The sequence below is a fragment of the Bubalus bubalis genome, chromosome 19 (assembly GCF_019923935.1).
Source record: "Bubalus bubalis isolate 160015118507 breed Murrah chromosome 19, NDDB_SH_1, whole genome shotgun sequence".
NCBI lineage: Eukaryota > Metazoa > Chordata > Mammalia > Artiodactyla > Bovidae > Bubalus > Bubalus bubalis.
The window spans coordinates 4,788,466-4,797,846 of NC_059175.1; the positions used below are offsets into that span (position 1 = coordinate 4,788,466).

The following is a 9,381-nucleotide window of genomic DNA, read 5'->3' on the forward strand; positions in this document are numbered from 1 at the left end:
GCCAGGAACACACACACTATCTTATTTAATCTTTTTCAAGCCCTGTGAGTTAGATATTATTCTCTTGGGTATGGACCTGGGTTCAGTCCCTGGGTTGGGAAGATCCCCTGGAGAAGGAGATGGCAATCCACTCCAGTATTCTTCCCTGGAGAATTCCATGGACAGAACAGTCCATGGGGTTGCAAAGAGCTGGACATGACTGAGCAACTAACTCTCCATTTTCCAGCTGAAACAGGGCTCAGAGAGGGTAAGTGACTCACCTAAGTCACACAGCTAGTAAGTGGCAGAGGCAGAAGTCTAACCTAGGCCTGCCTGTCCCAAAACCTTTTATCATTACAGGAATGATTTTGATAACAATGAATATATAGACACATATATATGTATATACGGACTTCCCTGGTGGCTCAGACGGAAAAGTGTCTGTCTAAAATGTGAGAGACCTGGGTTTGATTCCTGGGTTGGGAAGATTCCCTGGAGAAGGAAATGGCAACCCACTCCAGTACTCTTGCCTTGAAAATCCCATGGACAGAGGAGCTTGGTGCAGGCTACTATCCATGGGGTCGCAAAGAGTCGGGCATGACCGAGTATATACATATACACATACATACTTCATAGTGTATATGTATACACACTACATACATATGTATTAAATGATTTTTACATCATTGTTTTTTGAATCATACCTATCAAACAATTCATTCCATGGAAGTATACAGATCCACAACAATTTATATTTTTTTTCAACGTGACCCCCCATCCAGAGATGATTTTAGTAATAATGAGCACTTTAAAATACTCAAAATGCCTTTGCTTGTCCTCTCTCATCTATGAGCAAATAAGGCAATTTTAAAAATCACCCTTATTTTACAAACAAGGAAACAGAGGCCCAGAGAGGTTGTGGCTTGTCTAAGAGACAGCTGACTGGTGAACAGAGGGCACAGAATGAGTTGGAGTCCATGGACCTAGGTTGGTTCGTGGCCATCCCACAGTCTACAGGCAAAGCAGGCTGGAGTTTCTTTTCCAGGTGGGGATGGGCAGGTGCCTGGGATACTCAAGAAGGGCATGTGTGTGTGGTCTGGCTGCTGGGTAAGGGCACCTCAAGCCTGGCCAGGGTGACTGGAGAGGGACTCGCTGACTGTTGTACCGTCTAGGCTGCTTTCGGCTGCAAGTGCAGGAAACCCCACTAACAATGGCTTAAGTCATAGAAACGTTTAATTATTTCACCAATAAAGAATCTGCAGAGGGCAGTTCCAGGTTTGGCTCGGCAATCTCATGATGGCTGCGTGAGAGCAACACGTGTTCTTTTGGTCTACTCTGCCATCTTTAGCGTTGGCATTTTGGCCTTAGGTTTGTCTTCTAGGTCACAAGGTGGCTGCTGATGCTCCAGGTCTCACGTCTTCACACAGAGCAGGAAAGATGGCAAAGAGGGCATTTCTCCACAGTGTTCTTTTTTTAGTCAGCAACCTCAGAAAATCTTGGCAGACTTCTTACATCTCATTGACCAGAGCTGAGTCACATGCTCATTCCTGGACTCTCACTGGCAAGGAGGAACAGGATGACCAAGGCTGGCATAGACCAAGCATAATTTATCCTCTACGTCTGGAAGAGAGAGTCTGGCTTCACACAGCAAGATGTCTAAACAATGTCCATTTTTTTCTTTTTTCCCCCGGCTGGGCCAAATGACACGTGGGATTTTAGTTCCCCAACCAGAGATCAAACCTGCATCCCACGCATTGGAAGCACGCAGTTTTAACCCCTGGATTACTAGGGAAGTCTCAATGTCCATTTTAATAACACTAACAAAAATGGGGTAGGCAGCTTGGAAGGTGATTTAGGGGAATTCTTTTTGGGTAGGAAACTGCCAGTGTCCCCCTGGATTGTGACGGGGCTGGGTCTAGCATGGCTTGGGGTGGGGTCCAGTTTGGGGCAGGAAAGGAGGCTGCCATGGCAGGTGTGTGCCTGGAGGAGGTGGGCCCACCTGTGCCTGATGGCCTGGGAGCTCCCATCTCAGCAGCCAGCAGGATGCCACAGGTGGGAGCAGCTGGGCGCAGGCAGCCTTACCTTGCAGAGGATTCAACAAGGCTATTATTTGTTTGGCTTCCCTGGTGGTTCAGACGGTAAAGAATCCGCCTGCAATGTGGGAGACCTGGGTTTGATCCCTGGGTTGGGAAGATCCCCTGGAGAAGGGCACGGCAACCCATTCCGTTATCCTTGTTTGGAGAATTCCATGGATAGGAGGAGCCTAGTGGGCTACAGTCCATGGGGTCACAAAGAGTCGAATGCGACTGAGTGACTAGTACACAGCACACACTTGGCCCCTTTGATGGGGGAGAGAGTAGGTCTAGTATTCTTTTTCTTTTTCCCATGTGACTGTTCTGGCGATAGTGTTTTTTAAAAATATTTATTTATTTGGGTGTGCCAGGTCTTAGTCGTGGCATGCAAGATCTTTAGTTGTGGCATGTGGGATCTATTTCCCTGGCCAGGGATCAAACCTGGGTCCCTCCATTGGGAGCTTGGAGTCGTAGCCACTGGATCACCAGGGAAGTTCCGGGTCTAATGTTTCCAGCTCTTTCCCCTTCTTTGGGCTCTTGCCTTTGTGGTCACTCTACATCCTCACCACCTGTCAGGGGCATGGCCGGGGAGAAGGCTGCCAAGGCAAGAGAGGTGGAGGTGGAGGAGAGCGTGCGGCAGGGATGGCTGCAGCCTAGGACATGGCACGGGGCCACCCTGGCTGTGGGCCGCGCAACCCACCGGCCACCGCCGGCGCCAAGGTGCTCAGGGGCCCCCTGGAGTTGTGCGGGCTCATTCTGTAAGACTGACAAAGACCATACACACGGTCTGAGGACACAGAGCTCACAGGGGCTTGCCCTTGGCTTAGATTTGGGAGAGTTGGGGACACCTGTGTAGCCCGCCAGGCGGGCAGGGGGAGTCTGCATGGAACAAGTCAACGGCCTTCTCCTCCACCCGTCCCCCAAGCTGGCTGCGCCCTCAGGCTCTCCTCTTTTCCCCATCTGTCCTTTGGCCCTTCCCTGCCTCTCATCACCTTCCCCCTTGCCTCTGTTCTCTTGCTTTTTTTTCCCACTGCCTGTGAACCCGAGGAAAGGCTCTGCTGCTGGAACCCAGCTCCAGGGTCCACTAGCGGGAAAATCTGGATCATTCTGGGAGGCCTGCCTGGCCTTGCCCCATTGGTTCATGCCCCAGCACCCTTCCCTCTCACCTCCTGCATCAGCCGCTGCGCAGGAGGGGACCAGCTTCATTTTAACTTCAGCCAAATCAAAGTCTCGGAGAGGGAGTGGGTATCACTGAGGGTGAGGTGAGGCTCCTTCCTCCTTGAACCCTCTAGATTTCTCTCTCCATCTCAGGTCAGGGATGTGCCCTCAATTTCTCCGTGACCCACAGATGGGCAGCTTGGTTCTTGGGCAAATGCGGAGGAGGGAAGAGGAGGAGCAAGCAAGGAGGCAAGGAGACATGGAAGAGAATCCATGCAAATCTCCCCCCAGGGCTTGCTGAGGCTCTGGTGCTTGTGACCACAAACCAGTCGTGTCCTTTTTCTATTGGAAGAAGGACATACTGATGGGTTTCCCTGGTGGCTCAGAAGGTAAAGAATCCGCCTGCAATGCGGGGAGACCCGGCTTCGATCCCTGGGTCGGGAAGATCCCCTGGAGAAGGAAATGGCAATCCACTCCAGTATGCTTGCCTGGAGAATTCCATGGACAGAGGAGCCTGGCAGGCTACAATCCATAGCGTTGAAAAGAGTTGGACACGAGTGAGTGATTAACACTTCGACTTTTTCAATGTCATTTTTCTATAGGAAGAATGACACAGGGTTGCCACGTGGCTCCTGGGCCCTTCTCTGGCCTGCAAGCTGCCTTGGGAAATTGCGCGTGTGACCTGTCTGCCACCCACACCCGTGACCGAGTGCTCCTTGGGCACCCACGCACTTGATCAAATGCCAACATTGCAGGGCAGTCAGGTTTTCAAGCTGGGATATTAGCTTTTTGCGTTTGCTTGTCTGGATTTCTTACCATCTCCTTTTGGACTGCTGATGGACAAAGGCAGATGTTTGGGCGATCTTGCAAAGAAGGCGCCTGGAGACAATAAAGCAGAACAGTAGTTAAAGGAGCAATAAAACTGAATTTTAGGTTCTGAGTCACCTCTCTTCAATCTGTGCATTGTGAAATGTTTTGCTGGAGACCTCTTTTTTCCCCCTAAACCTAACAACAACAATCAATCATAGCAGTTTACCATCACTAAGTGATTTTTATGTGCCAGTCACAAAGCTCACGTCATTCAACATAGAGACTATTATCACCATTTTACAAATTGTAAAACTGAGGCCCAGGAAGGGGAAATGACTTGCCCCAAATTACAAAGTGAATAAGGCTTAGAGCCGGTATTTGAATGCAGCAGCAGCAGCAAGGCAACTCCAAACGCAGGTGCATTGTCGCGTCCCAGCAAGCTTACTGCCACTCAGTTCAGGAATTCTGATTCAGAGAAGGCCGGTGATGTGCCAAGGTTGGCTGCCAGGGCTGGGCTTGAAGGGGAAGAGCTAGAGGTCTTTTAAAAGTTGCCCTCAGCCCCCATGCTGGGTGTTCTTGATCCAGGGAGCCCGCTGCCTGGTGGATGGAGCGAGGAGGGCCCCTGAAGCTTCCCCCAGGCTCACAGCTCTCCCACTGCCTTCCCTCCTTCATCCTGCCCCTGTCTGGGCCCAGCCCTGAGCAGAGGTGACTGGTGGTTATTCCAACTTCCTGGACTAGGAAATGGGACTTGTCCAGGGTCCCCCAGTCCAGGAATGACAGAAACCCAGCATCATCTGCTCACATTCACTCTCCTGCAAGTGCTCTGTTGGAGCCCACCTCCCCCACTCAGGACACTTACTACCCTTGGGAAGGTCTGGAGGGAGGTTCTCCACAAAAAGAATCTTTTTTTTTTTTTAAAGAAATTTTAATGTATTTATCTATTTATCGAGGCCGCGCCGAGTGGCATGTGGGATTTAGTTCCTCCACCAGGGACTGAACCTGTACCCCCTGCAGTGGAAATGGACCAGTGAACCTCCAGGGAAGTCCTGCAAAGAATCTCTTAAAAAGGCAAAGGCCAAGGGAAGGCAGGATGGCTGGGGTTGGGGAGAGCCTCCCCAAATCGGTGGCCTGCTCTTTCTTCCTTGTGACGGCTTATAACCCACATCTGGGCCAGGGTTGCTGGTGTCATCCTGTGGCCCCCTTCCAGGAACAGTGGGTGGAGTTACTCTGATGTTTTTCTGAATTCAAAGAATCTCTCCAATCCCTTAGAACTCAGGGATGGCCTTGTCTTGGCCCTGGAGTGGCCAGGCTGTGTTTTCCCGGCCTTTGGTGAGTGGTAGGATTCCTTGGGTCACTTCTCCATCTCTCATCTTTGCTTCCCTTTCCTGTCTCCACTCACTCGACCCAGCAGTCCTAACCCCACTCCTGCCATGATGTACCAGAGGTGCATTCTTGGAGGCTCTGCATTTTGCTCTCCCTGCAGGGGCCCTGTAGTTTTGATAGTTTGCGATGTCTCAGGTAGAACTCCCTGCTCTAGCCCTGGCATCCTGGCTGGAACCTGGCATGGCCAATCCCCGTCTCCCAGCCCACAGCTGCAAGATGAAGCATGCCAAAGGGAACAGAGGGGTAGTTGTAATAAGGCCTGGCAGCCCAGGCCCCTCCTCTCTCGGGAGGCCCCTCCTCTCTCGGGAGGCCCCCTCCTCTCCCAGCTCTTCCCAGGACTCTGAGTAGTGCCAAAGAGTGAGCCTCCAGCAGTCTTAAGGTAGAAACAGGAAAGGGGAAACTCAAGTGAGAAACAAATAGAAAAAGGAACGTGTTCTGTGCTAAGTCACCTCAGTCGTGGCCGACTCTTCGTGACCCCAGGGACTGTAGCCTGCCAGGCTCCTCTGTCCATAGGATTCTCCAGGCAAGAATACTGGAGTGGGTTGCCATGCCCTCCTCCAGGGGATCTTCCCAACCCAGGGATCAAATCTGCATCTCTTATGTCTCCTGCATTGGCAGGCGGGTTCTTTACCACTAGCACCACCTGGGAAACCCAGAAAAAAAGAAGAGCAGCCACTGTTGAATGCGCTGTGCTAGGTAATTCACGTAAGTTCTCTTAGTTGGATTCCACATCGGCAGTCTGCAGGAGATACTGTTATTCTTCTACAGAAGAGGAGACAAAGGTTCACAGTGGGACACTGGCTTGCCCAAGGCCCCACAGCCCAGTAATAGCAAAACTGGTAACATCTCTATCCCAATGAGTCCTTTTTTATTTTTTCTAATCTCCAGACCAGGCTTTTCTCGTAAAATTCCAGACTCTTGTATGAAACTCTGTACATGGCTGCAGTCTGACCAGTCAATGGATCCTTCTCCCTGCACAGTGACTGTGATACAAAAGGGGTCAATGAGGGCCCTTGGGAAGGAGAAGCTCTTTTTCCTCTGCAATTGCCAGCAGGAAGGGGGTTGTAAGTCTTCAGCCTCCAGGGGATGCCACATAGCATCTTAGAATGAAGCTGGTGTGGAGGGAAGCAGGGCTGAGAGGAGGGGGCTGAGTCCTCATGGCACTGTCTGAGCCTGGATCCAACTATGCCTGAAGCTGGCACCCCTGGTTTTTTTAGTCCAATGAGGTAATAATCTTCCAATGTTGGCTTAAGCCAGTTTAAATTGTGTGGCTGCCACTGGCAACCAAAATCCTCTAATACAATTGCCAGGACTTGGCCTAATTTCCATTTAAGTGACTTTGTTAGATGTGTCCTTTGCAAGCACCATTACAAGTGCCTTAGAGTCAGTCTTGCCCCTCAAGTGGGCTCTGCCCTTTATACTTAGCTATATGCTCCCTAGCCTAGTACACAGAGGTGTTTTATTCAGATTAAATTTTTTTTCTACTGTTTTCAAAAATAATAATAATGTTGAGTTCTAGACTAACAGCCAGGAGCCACCTTCTCTCTTGCCTGTTCTGATCTAGTCATGTATTTAGTTCTCTTCAACCCTCTCCCAAACTTTGTAGCCCCTCCATCTCTCTGGTTCCTGTTGCCTTTGGTGGTGAGTGGTAGGTTGTGAGTTCTCAGAAGTCTCTTTTATGTTGGTGCTCCCAGGAATAATGTAGGAGCACAGATTCTAGGGACTGGGACACTTTCGTCTGCCCAGCTTCTGGCCCTCTGCCAGTCTTCCATCTCCTGGGAGAGATGCTTGGGGGCCTTAAGCCATCAGCTGGTGGTTCAGCCTTCCAGATTTCTGCTTCATCCAGTGCAAAGTGTAGACCGAGAATTGAAGAGGCAAGCGCAGCTGGACTGCAGTTCTCTGCACCTCGGGTGGATTTGGCAGTCTAGAAAGTTCTCTATAAAAAAGCGTTGGCTTGGTTTTGGGCGACTGTTGGAACCTGGGTGAAGTTCCTACTTTATCAGACACCGCTCGTTTCCCGGAAACGATCCCCTCTCCCTCCATTTTAGCAACAGGAAAACTGAGGCAAAACCCCCAAGACTGACCTCCTCAAAACCGTAATTGAGCATCTGACCTTTGGACCTGGAATCCCACGCTGAGCAGTTCTGCACCACGTAATTCCTCCTGCTGCTTTATTTGGTTCCTTCCCTTCCGAGCCAGGGGGAAACACAGCTGCTGAAGCTTTGGGGGAGGATGTCATGCTTATTAGGACCACGGCTCCCCAGGCAAACGGTTCAGCGGGTGAACTCCTGACCCTTGGGCTGCTGCAGGAAGTGTGACGTAGCGACTCCGGCTGGATTCTCAAGTGTGCGGAGAGAGGCAACAAGCCGGACTGAATTCTTCCGTCCAGGAGGTTAAAAGTCTGTAAGGGAATGATAGAGCTAAAAGTGCTGATGCGCTGCGCTCAGCTCCCCGAGGAGTCGCCCTGCTGGAATTCCCTGTGAGCATCCGCGCGCCTGCTGCTGGGAGGGTCCCGGCAGGATTTGGTGGGGCCCTCAGAGGCTGCAGGTGTGGGCGCTGGGCCTCCAGGCCGCCGCTGGATGCCTGCAGCCTCCCTGCACTGCCGGGAGCTTTCACAGCTGGGAGTCTTGGCCAGAGCAGGTGGTGAGCTGCAAAGATGGGGTGAGGGGATACACCTGTCCCTTCTCTGGGGGCTGCAAGTTCTCTTCCGAAACCCAGCTTTTGTTTGGGGACTCTCTTTTGGGAAGACAGGGAGTACCTTGGAGGGATCATCCGACAGAACGGTGGGCCCCAGATGCAGGAATAGTGGTTGTGAAGTATGCCCAGCCTCCTTTCACCTTTCTGCCAAGTGTGTATTAAGCTCTTTAGATTTTTTGCTGCCCAGAGAATATTCCCCTTTCTTTTTGGTAACAGGATCTTGATTTTCCTGTGAGGAAATCTCAGCCCACATGATTAAGGTGGGGCTGGCCTCAGTTTCCTGGGTCTCTCGTTGGGTGTGCAGCTCAGTCGGGTCAGTCACAGCACCATACCCTGCTTCAGCATGGCCCATCAGAGCACCATACCCTACTTCAGCCTGGCCAATCAGAGCACCATACCCTACTTCAGCCTGGCCAATCAGAGCACCATACCCTACTTCAGCCTGGCCCATCAGAGCACCATACCCTACTTCAGTCTGGCCAATCAGAGCACCATACCCTGACTTCAGCCTGGCCAATCAGAACACCATACCCTGCTTCAGCCTGGCCAATCAGATCAGCATATTCTGCTGACTATAGGGGTGAGTCTGCGTCCCAGGCAAGACATACAGAGCATGTATTAGTCAGGATAGACCAAGTTAAGCTGCAAAAACAAATAAACCCTCAGAATCTCTTTACAACAAAAGTTTTTGTTTGTTTGTTTTGTTTTGAGTACCTCTAAACTACTGAAAAGAGAAGCTTTCTCTTCCTCCTGAAGTTGCTAAGCTGTAGGATCCATGTCTAGGGAGCCACCCTAGAGGGAGCCAGCCTTGGAATGACACTATCAGAGGAAACCAGAACAGAGAACGGTGGATTCCTGATAATATTATCTGAGCACCTGGATCCAGCCATGCCTACATTTCATTACATGAGTCAATGCAGTTTCCCTGTATTTTTTCTCCTTGACTCCTTCACTCCCCCTTCTTACTTTTTCTTGTCTTTTTGGGCTTAAGCTACTTTGAATTAGATTGCTGTGGTTTGCAATCAAAATAATTCTAATATATTCTCTATTTCCCTTAGTAGCTGGTTCAAAATTCACCTTCTCTAAGAAGCCCTCCCAGATTAATGGCCCCTCTCTCTGATTTACTTATTTTTTCAATGCTTCCTCAGAATTTATGACTTTTGTGTTCATAGCATCATTTTGTCCTTATATTGTCATTTTCTCATGAAGTTCTTTTTTAATCTCCTTAAATAGATTATTTTCAAGTGTAGTCAAAGACAAAGATATTTACTAAGCTCTTCTG

General features: G+C 50.2%; 1 long non-coding RNA gene across 1 annotated transcript; it reads right to left on the bottom strand.

Moving 5' to 3' along the window:
* Positions 1-886: 886 nt before the first annotated feature.
* Positions 887-8,503, bottom strand: LOC123330592. Its single transcript, XR_006546614.2, has 3 exons — positions 7,516-8,503; positions 4,026-4,088; positions 887-2,130 (listed from the first exon to the last, which is right to left on the bottom strand). It is a non-coding gene; the product is annotated as an uncharacterized LOC123330592 (long non-coding RNA).
* Between the last annotated feature and the right edge of the window lie 878 nt (positions 8,504-9,381).